The sequence below is a fragment of the Coenobita brevimanus genome, chromosome 61 (genome assembly GCF_032717465.1).
Source record: "Coenobita brevimanus isolate Jiangsu-jjx chromosome 61, ASM3271746v2, whole genome shotgun sequence".
NCBI classification, from domain to species: Eukaryota; Metazoa; Arthropoda; class Malacostraca; order Decapoda; family Coenobitidae; genus Coenobita; species Coenobita brevimanus.
The window spans coordinates 24,856,659-24,870,516 of record NC_137014.1 but is presented as its reverse complement, the minus strand read 5'-3'; the positions used below and the strand labels follow the sequence as shown (position 1 = coordinate 24,870,516).

General features: G+C 37.8%; 1 pseudogene; it reads left to right on the top strand.

The window, feature by feature from the left end:
• Positions 1-11,483: 11,483 nt before the first annotated feature.
• On the top strand, positions 11,484-12,511 carry LOC145403709 (ATP synthase subunit a pseudogene; annotated as a pseudogene).
• Positions 12,512-13,858: the final 1,347 nt, after the last annotated feature.

The following is a 13,858-nucleotide window of genomic DNA, read 5'->3' as shown; positions in this document are numbered from 1 at the left end:
GGCCTTGACACTGTCTTCACTGGATTTACTGTTAAATGCAACTATGAGATGATCACTTGTACTAAATTCTTCTCCTACATTAACATTACTCACTACATTTTCTGATGTAGCTAAGACAAGATCTAAGATGTTAGCTCCACGTGTCGGATAATTTACAAATTAATACAAAGAACTTTCCTGCAAGTTTGTATATAGGTCTAACCCTGTGTGTGAGGATAGCGCTTCTCCCCATTTTGGAACTGGTAAATTAAAGTCAAGAAATATTACAGTGCTTTGCATACAAGATATTTTGGCAGTTTGATTGTAGATTTCATTACCGATGTCAAGTGGCTGACCAAGTGGATGATAAATTAACCCAAGAGTGATTTTATGACAAGATTCATTTCTAAGCTGAATGTAAATAGTGTCAATGTTTTCAATACATGGCTTGGTAATTTCGGCTGGATGAAATAGTGATTTAATATATAACAACACACCGCTCCCTGCTCCATTCTTCCTTTCACCACTGAAAATGTGATAGCGTGGTAAACTAAACTCTGCTAGAAAATCTCTCTGCTCAGTATTTAGCCATTATTCTGTTACACCAATTACATCATAATCTTCGGTAAAGACAAGGGCCTCTATATCAGGAAAATTTATTACGTAGACTACGCGCATTTGCAAGGATTGCTTTAATGTGTTTTCCTTTCTGATGTAGGGAGCTTCCATTATTTATTGATTCCTCAGATCGTATGACATCTACGTTTGCCTCCCGTGATGCTTGTTTTTTCTCCAGAAAAAACTTATGGCATCATCAAGCAAACGACCGAGACGGGCAGAACCAACGGCATTCAAGTGTAGTCCATTGTTTACAAATAGTGTACGCTGCTCATAAAACTGGTTCTACGTGCCGATGAACTCAACTCTTTGCTGTAAGCAAAGTGACTTGACTCTGATATTAATACTAAATGCTCTGCTGAAGAAGGCATTCCCTGCGTTAATCCTTGGTAGTATGCCTGAAATTAAAATATGGTTAGTTTTCTCCTTGTAGCATCGAATCATCTTTCTGTACATCTCCATCAGCTCCTCTGATCGGGTTCGTATGACGTCATTGGTACCTGTATGAATGATAACAAGGCTGTCATTTTGCGCATTCTCAAAAACGTCATCCACGGCCTCTGTCAGGACATCTACTCCTGCACCTGGAATACAAAAACGCTTTCGTTTAGAGGGTGCCCGGCCGCAAAATTCCACCAACTGACCACGGATGATGAAGTCCCCCACAATCCGTGCCTCTAGGGCTTTTCCTCTACTTCTGCAAGAATCTGAAATTTGTTATACGTGGTTACTGGAATGATGCTCCTTTTTCTCACAAACCTGGCACCCTTCCGCACTGGCTGGAACTCATTCTGTATGGTGGGGGGAGAAGTAACTACAGCGGGAGGAGGATGGTCAGCTTGAGCAGTGGGGCTATCCTCCTCAGTATGTCCAACGTTGCTGGGAATGAACTCCTCCAGCACATCAACTTTATGAGTCAGGCTGTTATTTTTATTTGTGGCTTCAGTCAGCTTGTCTTCCAAGCTCTGACGTAGTTTGCACATCCTGCAAACAAAGGAACAGTAGGTATAAAAGGATCCGGTGAAACCACCAGAGCAGGGTACGCAAATAATGTTCCGCGGCATTCTAAAAATCAAAGTTACCGCGAAGACTTATAAGAGAAACAGAACCTGATATTGCTGATTAGCACCTGGAAGAGATACTGGAACAATAATCAGTTACTTTACAAAATCTGCTAGTAAAACAATAACAATTTATGTAATTTATGTAATTGTATTCTTTAGTAAGCTTTTGGCATAATGGTACGTTTTCCTGTGTGTATCTTAAATACTTCTTTCAGGGTTGCCATGACTGCACGAAGTGTATCTAGAAGGACTTGACAAGATAAATACTGACATGACCATTTCTTGTTACTTAGTTTCCTCAGCTTCTTCACCTGCATTCAAGGGTACATTTCTTTTTTGTTTTTCACCTGCAGGAATAGCCAGCAGGTCAGTGAGTTGCCAGTCTTCTTCTTCATCTGCTTCTGGCGGATTTGTTATAAGAGGCCTTTGGAGACATAAAGGTGGTCCCATATAGCGTTATTTGACATGGAGAATACAAATTTGTTGTCAGTTGACACCTGCAGTGGCGCCATCTAGCAGCAACTTTAGCAAAAGTTCTTCATTTAAGTCCACTGATACATAAAAGTTGTTCCATTTAAGGTTATTTGACATGGCTAGTTACTTTTTACAGCAAACTGTTTAAAACAAGAGCTTTACCGCTGGTCCTAAAGCACATGTGAGGACATGAATGTCTCAAGAAATCCAAAGAGTTTATACGCTAGTTTCACAGACTTAACACAATCAACCATGATCAGATTCAGTCTATGGTTGTAGCAATGAGTGTACTCGGCTCTGGAAGAGATACTGGAACAATAATCAGTTACTTTACAAAATCTGCTAGTAAAACAATAACAATTTATGTAATTTATGTAATTGTATTCTTTAGTAAGCTTTTGGCATAATGGTACGTTTTCCTGTGTGTATCTTAAATACTTCTTTCAGGGTTGCCATGACTGCACGAAGTGTATCTAGAAGGACTTGACAAGATAAATACTGACATGACCATTTCTTGTTACTTAGTTTCCTCAGCTTCTTCACCTGCATTCAAGGGTACATTTCTTTTTTGTTTTTCACCTGCAGGAATAGCCAGCAGGTCAGTGAGTTGCCAGTCTTCTTCTTCATCTGCTTCTGGCGGATTTGTTATAAGAGGCCTTTGGAGACATAAAGGTGGTCCCATATAGCGTTATTTGACATGGAGAATACAAATTTGTTGTCAGTTGACACCTGCAGTGGCGCCATCTAGCAGCAACTTTAGCAAAAGTTCTTCATTTAAGTCCACTGATACATAAAAGTTGTTCCATTTAAGGTTATTTGACATGGCTAGTTACTTTTTACAGCAAACTGTTTAAAACAAGAGCTTTACCGCTGGTCCTAAAGCACATGTGAGGACATGAATGTCTCAAGAAATCCAAAGAGTTTATACGCTAGTTTCACAGACTTAACACAATCAACCATGATCAGATTCAGTCTATGGTTGTAGCAATGAGTGTACTCGGCTCTTGGAGCGTCTTCTTTATATAATACCTTAACACCTTTGTTCACACCACTCATCTCAGAGGCCCCATCATAACTTTGTCATAATCAGTCCTTTGGATCTATGTTGCAAGACTTAAGTTCAGTATCAGAAGCATTTTCTCCTTCAATACTTGACATTCAATTCATGCAACTGGGAAAACCCAAAATTTTTTCATTTATATTATTTTGGAAATGATACCTTACAACAGGTGGCAGCTGTTGTTTCCCAGTGATGTCCTTGCTTTCATCCACCATAGCTGAGTATTCATTGCTGACATGCAGTTCTTCGCATTTTTTCATCGCTTATAATGCAAGCAGGAATCTCAGCCAAATCATTCTGGATCTGTGGGCTTGTATACCTTACACTAGGTATTCCTGTCAGGCTCTGTTTTACAATACTGTCATATCCAATGACTAATTCCTATATTTCAAGGAAATTGACAGTTGCTGCTTCCACTGTCCTCCCTGTGACTTTTCTGTGCAATTTTCTGTCTTGTTGTTAGGTACTCTACTTTTCCATTATGTTTCACATAATGCCTGTTTTCTTTATCTGTTTTCCATGACCCGAAACTAATGCAATATTGATGCTCTTTCCTGATTCTAGCTGGGACTAAAAGTCTTTCCATGCACAAAATGTGCCCTTGTGGTAATCACCTCTCTCATGCTGTGCAAATCCAGAGTCTCTCTCTATTGCCTTTTTCCACTTTCTATAACCTGACACTGTGAAGGAATTTTCTGACAAGGTTCGGCCAGGAACAGGGAACAAACTACAACTGAAATGTAAAACTGCATCCTGACTAACTGAATGCTCAAGCCATGGGTACGGATCATACCATTTGCCCGAGAAAGACCGTCTCTTTTTGCCAAATTGTGTCCTGAGAAATGTTGACAGTTTTGGTTCTTTGGGCTCATCAGTTCGTCAGCACTGATGTCAGAGGGCCCCAGAGGCTTAAGAATTAGCTTACACGTTGCTCTTTGTTCTGCTGGCGTTTCACATGTTTCTCATCGACTATGTTGTCATCACCTCCCTTAGACTCTTATTCACCACTGTCATCTAGCCACACATTTTCCTCCTAATCAGAAGGATGCATGGAACTACTATCAGAAGAAAACTGGCTTGTCTTTTGGCATTTGATACAGGTGGCTCAGTTTCATATGCTGATCATTTCTCAGTCAGAAAATCCTCAAAACCTCTCTGCATACTGACTAGAAATATCCTTCACAAGTCACAAGTGAAATATTGTTGTGAACCTCCAGCTGGATACGTTGTTCACACTACCACTCGTCACCGCTGCCTATACTGACACTAAACTGCTCAGTTACACTCTCATTCACTAACTGCCCACTCATCAAACGTCGACTGTCAGTTGTCTACTGTCCCTCGAATTCTCACCCTCTTTAATTTATACAACAGCTGCAACATCTCTAATATTCTGGAGTCTCAGATATTCTCGATATCGCTAGAATATTCGACATAACTAAATCATTTAACTAATAAACACAACAACAAATTAGTTTAATACCACAATAAAATGCACACAGTCTATATAAAGATTAACCTGCAAGACACAGATTACATTTACTACTTTAACTTTCATGAACATCCAAAATTATATAAAAACACATCTCTTCCAGAACACTCCAGACTCTTAGATAAACTAATGCACATTATGATCTTTGTCAACAAACACAATATAAAACAAAATCTAATTGGCGTAATTAAAAAAATACGGTAATTAAAAACTAGGTGCCACTGTCGTAACAATATATATGGAAATATATATATTGTATAATGATATACAGATGTGGGTGCTTATATTGACAGTCACAATGTTGTCACATCATCATATTTCATATGTGTATGAAACCCTTTTGCCTAGTATTTTCTGCTTCAGGGTGGCACCGGGGGGGCACAGGCCTTGAATGAGGAGGCACATGCTCCCCCAGACCCCCCAGTGACTACGCCATTCCTCCCCCCCCCCTCTCTCTCTCTATCTCTCTCTCTCTAGATGGTGTGTGAGGGTCGAAGATAATACGAAAGGGGGTGCAAGGAACAGCATTGTATATCCAGCTGAGGGCATTGTTAAGTGAGACGCCAAGAATTTCAATACTTTTGGAGATGGGAAAGTTAGTAGCACTGAAGGTAATGTACGAATCTGGCAATATCTGTCTACTAGTAAATTGTATATATTTAGTTTTACTAGCATTAAAAGAGACAAGGTTGTTTTGTGCCCATTCACTGATCGTAGATAGGTTTTGATTTATGGAGATGGCTGTGCTGAGTTGAGAGGTAGAGATATTAGACTTTGTAAATGGGTGTCTGAGTGTGAATGAACTATGTAATGTTGAGTCATCTGCGTATGAGTGGATGGGATTGTGGGTGACAGATAAGAGATCATTGATATGAACCAGGAATAGGGTTGGCACCAGAACCCACCCCTGCGGCACGCGGCGTTGAGTGGAATATACATCATCTACTTTTACTCTTATTTTCCTGTCACTAAGATATGAAGAAATCAAAGGAACAAAAGACGTTAGTCCATAGCAAGGGAGTTTGGACAGCAGGGAACGGTGCCATACTCTGTCGAAAGCTTTAGAAATATCAAGAGCTACTGCATGAATTTCTCCATGAAGATCAATTGATTGATGGATGGTATGAGTTAGGAGATTGATTATGTCAATGGTGGAACTTTCGTGGCGAAAACCATATTGTCTATCACTAATTAAGTTGTTGGATTCAAGATGTTTAACAATGTGCTTATTAATTAAAGTTTCAAATACCTTACCAAGAGAAGATGTGACAGTTATTGGTCTGTAATCAGAGGGGTCAGACGAACTTCCTTTCTTCGGAATTGCGTGGATATTGGCTTCTTTCCATGAATTTGGGAATAAAGAATAACGTATGCATAGCCTGAATAATTTAGCTAGAACAGAGGCAAGTTCAGGAGAACAATTTTTCAAAACAATTGGCGGAATTCCATCTGGGCCTGGAGCTTTGTTGGTAGGTAAATTGTCTAGGATGGATTTTACATATCTTGTCTGTATTTTAAGTGGGGCAATTTCGGGAGGGTCAAGTTCTAGTGCTGGGACATTCTGGCTGGCTTCCTCTAAGGTAGAATTTCTGGCAAATGTACTGGCAAAAATATCCGCTTTCCCACGCGGATCATTTGTAATATTGCCATCTGAAGATTTTAGTGGGGGAATGGAAGATGACTTGTTAAAGTTATTATTGAAAGAATTAAGAGTTGACCAGAATATGCTATTGTCATTAGGGCTGTTAAGTAGTTTTGATGCTTGCTTAAAGAAAGTTTGATTTAGCTAGATTTAATACAGCTTTTGCATGATTTCTAGCAATTTTAAATTGAGAGTGATTCAGATGTTTTTTATTTTAAGTAAGAGTTAGATGCTAATGACTTTTGGGCTGTTGATCTGGCACAGTTGCCATCAAACCATTTTGGAGAGTTCGATCTTTTAGTGAACTGTTGACTTGGTATGAATAAATCCATATCAGCTAGTATTAAGTCGCAAATGTGGGACTGGGTAGAATTGGGATCACTAGAGGAGAACGACTGCCATGGAATGTCAGCAAGATAATTTCTAAATCCATCCCAGTTTGCCCTATCAAAGTGCCATCGGGTCACCCTGACAGGTTCGGAACGAGGAGGTGTGGGGGAGTTAACTAATGAGGCTTTGATGAGACTGTGGTCAGATGATCCAAATGGTGACAGCACCTCTATCCTGTATTGTTTCCATACATAGATCATTTAATCTTGTGTTACTACATGAGAAACATAGGAGCCCAGGACTAGGCAAGTTGGTCCTGACATTTAAGATGAGAGTGACCAGCCACGCTCATCCCTGAGTGGCATTACTAGAGCAATAAACTCCAACCACCCATTGGATAAAAACCTGCACCAGCTAAATCCTATTGGAGGGCCTTTATTACCCACTAAACCACCAGGCTTCATAGTACACCCAGCGTAGTAAATGGTTTCTTGGTGCCCAGGAATATATATATATATATATATATATATATATATATATATATATATATGTGTGTGTGTGTGTGTGTGTGTGTGTGTGTGTGTGTGTGTGTGTGTGTGTAGCAGCCGTGGCTCAGTGGGTTAGAGTGCTCTGTTCCGACCGAAGGGTCGGAGGATCGAATCCACCCAAGGGTCATTGGTAGACATCAGGAAGGGCATCTGGCCGTAAAATGCTACTCTCCAATTAAAAAGTCCTCTACCCAGGGGCAACGCCTTAGCCCTTCGGGGATACCTGGCGTAAAACCAAATTATTCTATATCTATTTATCTATCTATCTATATATATATATATATATATATATATATATATATATATATATATATATATATATATATATATATATATATCCCATTGGAGCCCGGTGTCCGGAATATTGGACAGAAGTGGGATTTTTCAAGTCTTTACAAAGTAGGGAACCCCCGGGTAGGGACCTATGAGCTTCGCGACTATGAGCCGTAGGCGAAGGGCGGTACGCTTAGTACCCACCCAGCGCCATGCCTCACCCAGCACCCTTGGCTTCCAATGGGATATATATCTGCCATTTTAGAATGAAGTGGCCGAAATTTGAAGGTATTAGACTGTAAATCTAAAGGTGAGCGATTGCTCTTTTATTAATTTGCAAGGTTTAAAAGGTTTTTACTTTTATTGAAAGCTTTGAAGGCTTTTAGTTTGATTAACTTAAAACCTTAAGTTGGATTGAATATATGGTAGGGAATTTCACCTTATCTTAGAAGATCAAAACTTCTTGTGCTTATACACTAATATATATGTGAAATCTCAGTGAATACTCACATTTTTAGATTTGCAATCTAACGTCTTAACAATTCCACTATGAGATTTTAATGCAACGGTGGTTTTTCTCAACAAATCATAAGGATATTGGAACTTTATATTTTGTCTTGGGGGCTTGGGCTGGAATAGTCGGGACTTCTTTAAGATTAGTAATTCGGGCTGAATTGGGTCAGCCGGGGAGCTTAATTGGGGATGATCAGATTTATAATGTAGTAGTAATTGCTCATGCTTTCATTATGATTTTCTTTATAGTTATGCCTATTACAATTGGTGGTTTTGGAAATTGATTGGTTCCTTTAATGTTAGGTGCACCGGATATGGCATTTCCTCGTATAAATAATATGAGGTTTTGATTGTTGCCTCCTTCTTTGACTTTGCTTTTAATGAGAGGAATAGTAGAGAGTGGGGTTGGTACAGGTTGGACTGTATAACCTCCATTATCTGCGGCTATTGCTCATGCTGGAGCATCTGTTGATTTGGGAATTTTTTCTTTACATTTGGCTGGGGTTTCTTCTATTTTGGGTGCTATTAATTTTATGACTACTGTTATTAATATGCGTCCGCGGGGTATGACGATGGATCGTATGCCTTTGTTTGCTTGGTCAGTGCTTATTACGGCTATTTTGCTTTTAATTTCTTTGCCTGTTTTAGCTGGTGCGATTACTATGTTGTTGACGGATCGTAATTTGAATACTTCTTTCTTTGATCCTGCTGGAGGAGGTGATCCGGTTCTTTATCAGCATTTGTTTTGATTTTTTGGACATCCTGAGGTTTATATTTTAATTTTACCTGCGTTTGGGATGATTTCGCATATTGTTAGTCAGGAGCCTGGGAAAAAAAGAGGCTTTTGGGAGGTTAGGTATGATTTATGCTATATTAGCTACTGGGATTCTTGGTTTCGTAGTGTGGGTTCATTATATGTTTACTGTGGGATATGGATGTAGATACTCGAGCGTATTTTACGTCAGCAACAATGATTATTGCGGTTCCTACTGGAATTAAAATTTTTAGGTGATTGGGAACTCTACATGGAACGCAAATTAACTATAGACCTTCTATGTGTTGGGGATTAGGATTTATTTTTTCATTTACGGTAGGAGGATTAACGGGGGTTGTGTTAGCTAATTCTTCAATTGATATTATTTTACATGATACTTATTATGTTGTGGCGCATTTCCATTATGTGCTTTCCATGGGTGCGGTCTTTGGGATTTTTGCTGGATTGGCGCATTGATATCCTTTGTTTACTGGGTTACCATTAAATCCTAAGTGGCTGAAGATTCATTTTTGTACTATGTTTTTAGGAGTTAATATTACTTTTTTCCCTCAGCATTTCTTAGGGTTGAATGGGATGCCTCGGCGGTATTCTGATTATCCGGATGCTTATACGGCTTGAAATGTTCTATCATCACTTGGGTCTATGATTTCTTTAGTGGCTGTATTAGGATTTATTATTATTATTTGAGAGAGAATAGTGTCTTATCGTGTAGTTGTGTTTTCAATGTATTTCCCTACCTCTATTGAGTGAAAGCACGCTCATCCTCCTGCAGATCATAGTTATATGGAAATTCCTCTAGTTTCTAGTTTCTAAAATGGCAGATTAATGCACTAGGTTTAGGACCTATGAATGAGAATGTTATTCTCTTTTAGAATTAATTAATGGCAACTTGAGGGTATATGGGATTGCAAGACAGGGCTTCACCTCTTATGGAGCAGTTAATTTTTTTTCATGATCATGGGATAGTAGTTTTAATTCTTATTACAACTCTTGTGGGATATATAATGGCTAGGTTATTTTTTAATAGGTTTATTAATCGTTTTTTGTTAGAAAATCAGACAATTGAGGTGATTTGGACTGTTTTGCCTGCTTTGATTTTGATTTTTATTGCTTTACCTTCGCTGCGACTTCTTTATTTGTTGGATGAGGTTAATAATCCAAGTGTAACTTTAAAGTCAATTGGGCATCAGTGGTATTGAAGTTATGAGTATTCAGATTTTTCTCAGTTGGAGTTTGATTCGTTTATGGTTCCTACTGAGGAGTTAGGGGAGGCTGGATTTCGGCTTTTGGATGTTGACAATAGAGCTGTGTTGCCTTTCAATACCCAGATTCGGGTGCTGGTGAGGGCAGCTGATGTTATTCATTCTTGAACTGTTCCTGCTTTAGGGGTGAAAGTTGATGCTATTCCTGGTCGTTTAAATCAGATTAGGTTTTTAATTTCTCGTCCTGGCTTGTTTTATGGTCAGTGTTCGGAAATTTGTGGTGCTAATCATAGTTTTATGCCTATTGTAGTAGAAAGAGTTTCTGTTAAGTCCTTTTTTTCATGAGTTACATCTTCTGATGAGGCTTAAGTTAAATTTCACCAGATGACTGAAGTTTAAGTGTGGGTCTTTTAAACCTGTTATAGTATGATTACTTCTGGTGAGTAATTAAAAAGATAAGCTAAGATAAAGCTGATGGGTTCATATCCCATTTATGGGTATAATTCCCTCTTTTTAGTGGTTAAAAGTGGTATAGTTCTTAGTGAGGTTGACGCTGATAATGTCAACTTTGTAATTTGGATATTACCTATACCTGCGAAAGAAGCAGTTAATTAATTTGTGTTAATTAAAAGATTTTCTCTTTTGAATTTATTTTTCTTATCCTAATTTGTTGTTTTTTTCTACTTTAGTTTCGGGAACTTTGCTTTCTATTTCATCTTGTTCGTGATTTAGGGCTTGAGTTGGGTTGGAGTTGAATTTGCTGTCATTTATTCCTCTTATGATTACTAAAAGTAACCAGTATTCTTCGGAGGCGGCTTTGAAGTATTTTTTAATTCAAAGTTTGGGTTCTTCTTTAATTATTTTTTCGGCTTCTTTTATATTAATTTATTTTAGGGTTGCTTCCGTTATTTTATTTTGTGCCTTAATTTTAAAGTTAGGGGGTGCTCCTTTCCATTTTTGGTTTCCTCAAGTTATGGGTGGTTTGCTTTGGCCTCAGGCTATAATTTTGATGAGGGTTCAAAAAATTGCTCCTTTGTTTTTATTATGTTATTTGGCTAGGGTGAGGATGATGGAAGTGTATTTTTCTGTGGCTAGGATATTGTCGGCTGTTGTAGGCGCGGTAGGGGGTATTAATCAGACCTCTTTGCGTAAGGTGTTGGCTTTTTCTTCAATTAACCATATTGGTTGAATGCTTTCTTCTATTTTGGTAAGGGAAGTAACTATAGGTGTTTATTTTTTGTTTTATTCTGTGATTTCTTTATCTATTGTTGTTCTTTTTCATTATAAGCAAGCTTTCCATTTTAATCATCTTTTGACTTATAATTTTCCTGCTGAGGTGAAGATGCTAGTATTTTTCTCTTTGTTGTCGTTAGGGGCTCTTCCTCCTTTTACTGGGTTTGTTCCTAAGTGGTTAGTTATTCAAGAGGTGGCAGGGGCAGGTAACTTTGTTTTGCTGGTTGTGCTTCTTGGGTCTGCTCTTGTAACTTTGTATTTTTATCTTCGAGTATCAATTATGTCTTTGACCATTAGGACTCCTAGGTTGGTAATTTCTTTTGTGGATCAGCAGGGATTTAAATGGGTTATGCCGTATTGCATGTTTGTTAATTTTTGTTGGACTTTTTAAATTCCGTTTATGATTATAATTGTTTGGTTGATTAGTTAAAAAATAACATAAGTTTGTCAGGCTTAAGTTATCCTGCGAGGATATCATCCGATCCCTCAGATGGCTCCTATTTTGTGGCTGAATTTAGTTATTATGTTTTTAATTACGTTTATTGTTTTCATTGTAATGAATTATCATATTAGAGTTCCAAAAAAAATTGAATCAAGATCGGGGGAGATTGATATTGTAGAAAAGATTTGAAAGTGATTGCAAGGTTATTTTCTATTTTTGAACCTTCCTCTGGTTTAATGGAGTTGGAATTAAACTGACTTTCTACTTTTTGGGGGTTGATATTTTTGCCTTATATTTATTGGGTTTCTCCTTCTCGGTGGTCTGTTGAGTGATGTAAGTTAAATATAGCCTTGCATCAAGAGTTTAGAAATATTCTTGGGCCGAAATTACAAAGTAGAACTATTATTTTTGTTTCTTTGTTTTCGTTCATTGTTTTTAATAATTTCTTGGGTCTCTTGCCCTATGTTTTTACTAGATCTAGGCATTTAGTTATGACTTTAGGGTTAGCTCTTCCTCTTTGAATAACTTTTATGATTTATGGTTGGTTTAATCATACCCAACATATGTTTGCTCATTTAGTTCCTCAGGGAACGCCTGTGGTTTTAATACCTTTTATGGTACTAATTGAGAGTATTAGTAATATTATTCGGCCTGGGACTCTGGCGGTTCGGCTTATGGCTAATATGATGGCTGGTAATTTGCTGTTAACTCTTTTGGGGGGGACTGGCCCTTCACTAACTTCTTATTTTTTAGTTCTTCTATTTGTTGCCCAGGTTTTACTTCTTTTGCTTGAATTTGCTGTTCCAGTTATTCAATCTTATGTTTTTGCCGTTCTAAGAACTTTGTTTGCAAGAGAAATTAACTAATGGCATCATCACATGGACATCATGCTAATCATTTGGTAGAAATAAGACCGTGGCCTTTAACTGGGTCTATTAGAGCGATAATATTAACTACTGGATTAGTTTAATGATTTCATCAGTTTAATATGGACCTTCTTGTTTTGAGGTTTGTTGCTGTTGTTTTGACTATAATTCAGTGGTGACGAGATGTAGTACGTGAAAGGACTTATCAAGGATTACATACTAGAGTTGTGGTTGCTGGATTGCGGTGGGGGATGATTTTGTTTATTGTCTCAGAAGTTTTCTTCTTTTTTTCGCTTTTTGGGGCTTTTTTTTTTTCATAGGAGGCTGGCTCCTGCTGTGGAAATTGGTATGACTTGACCGCCTAAGGGAATTGTTCCGTTTAATCCATTTCAAATTCCTCTTTTGAATACTATTATTCTTTTGTCTTCAGGAGCTACAGTGACTTGGGCTCATCACGCTATTATAGGGTCTAATCATAATGAAGCTCTTCAGAGTCTTGGCATTACTGTGTTTTTAGGTGTTTATTTTACGGCTCTTCAGGCTTTTGAGTATTTTGAGGCTCCGTTTACTATTGCTGACTCGGTTTTTGGATCTTGTTTTTTTGTAGCTACAGGTTTCCATGGTTTACATGTGATTATTGGTACTACTTTTTTGATGGTATGTTTGTATCGTCTTCATATGTGTCATTTTTCTCCGACTCACCATTTTGATTTTGAGGCTGCTGCATGATATTGGCATTTTGTTGATGTAGTCTGATTGTTCCTTTACATTTTTATTTATTGATGAGGTGGATAAAAAATAAGTAAGTAGATTAGAAAGCGAAGTTTTGCACTTAGTTTCGGCCTAAGCTTTGACTATGTAGTCTCTAATTTTGATAGAAGCCAAAGGAGAGGCTAATCACTGTTAATGATTGAATTGAAGTTACCTTCCTATCAAGAGAAAAGCTTCTGTGGTGTAAGTATAACACGATACGTTTTCGCTGTATAGTTAAAATATTTTTTTAGAAGCTAAGCACTTTTAGATGGATTCATCTCTTTCGCAACTTCAACGCGATATTCTACAAATAAATTATAAAAGTAAATATTAGAGAATGAGAGTATAAGGGTTAAAATAAGAAAGATTTTTTATAAAGGATTTAAAGTTTCTATCACTAATTATCTGATGTAGTTTGGACGAGTTTATTAATGTTTGGAAGATTCCTTGGCCTCCTCTGATTTCGGATCATCCCTTATCGATTATTTTGGAGTAGTTTTGGCCTAGACTAAGGCTAGATTTGGATAGGTTGAAGGTGGATAGGAACGGTAGGAATCATATAGAACCTGAAAATACTACTAGAGGGTAAAGGTT